Here is an 885-nt window from a genome sequence, read left to right as displayed (position 1 = left end):
GAAGAACAAGTCATCATTGCAGCCTATGTGGTTATAAACAAGTGATCCGAAGCATTGGTCGGACATATTCTCAAACCACGGCAAACATGATTCATGGACTCTTCCTCTTATTTACTGGATAATGCTGACTTCTCCAACAACAATGCTCACTCGGCCAATATCAGCGCTTGGCCAAATTGCTCAGGCCCCTTATTTTTTTGTTAAGGCTGTTGGTAAGTTTTCCTAAGTTACTCCAATCCGGATCCACAATGCAAACCTTCGATTCAACCTTCTCCAATGCAGACCTCTCATGCAACCTTATCCAATCTAAATCTTTGAGACAACCTTCTTCACTGCAGATCTCCAATGCAAACCTTCGATACATCCTTATCCAGTGCAAACCTTCGATGCAACCCTTTCCAATGCAGATCTATTTTCCTTGCCAGAAGGGTTCCCAACCCATGGACCAAGGGAGGGGGTTTAGATGATGGGGGAGGGGGTTCGAAAGGGCCGGCATGTGCAACCTGATCACCTCTGCCGGTCAAATTCCCAACCCATGCGTATCCGTCATGACATTGATTCTGCAGAACTGGGTTGGGTGTGAAAACCAACTTTAAAGTATAAATATAGATTTTTTTAATCACCTATGTTGTGTTCGGTTAAGTCCTATTTGGGGTGAAAAATCAATAAACTGATTCCTTATGGGGTTTTCCATTCAATCAGGATGAAAAAGCGATAAACCAATTACTTATAAGATTTATCACTAAAATTGGCTACACCCTATTTTCAACCATAACTTTTACCAATTTTGACGTATTTTGTTCAAACTTAATGCCGGCGTTACTTAAGACTCATGGGATCTTTGAAGGCTTGAAGTTCGCCAAAAAAAAAAAAAAAAAAAAAAAA

This window comes from Octopus bimaculoides, unplaced genomic scaffold (assembly GCF_001194135.2).
Source record: "Octopus bimaculoides isolate UCB-OBI-ISO-001 unplaced genomic scaffold, ASM119413v2 Scaffold_7258, whole genome shotgun sequence".
NCBI classification, from domain to species: Eukaryota; Metazoa; Mollusca; class Cephalopoda; order Octopoda; family Octopodidae; genus Octopus; species Octopus bimaculoides.
This window is presented reverse-complemented; position numbering follows the sequence as displayed.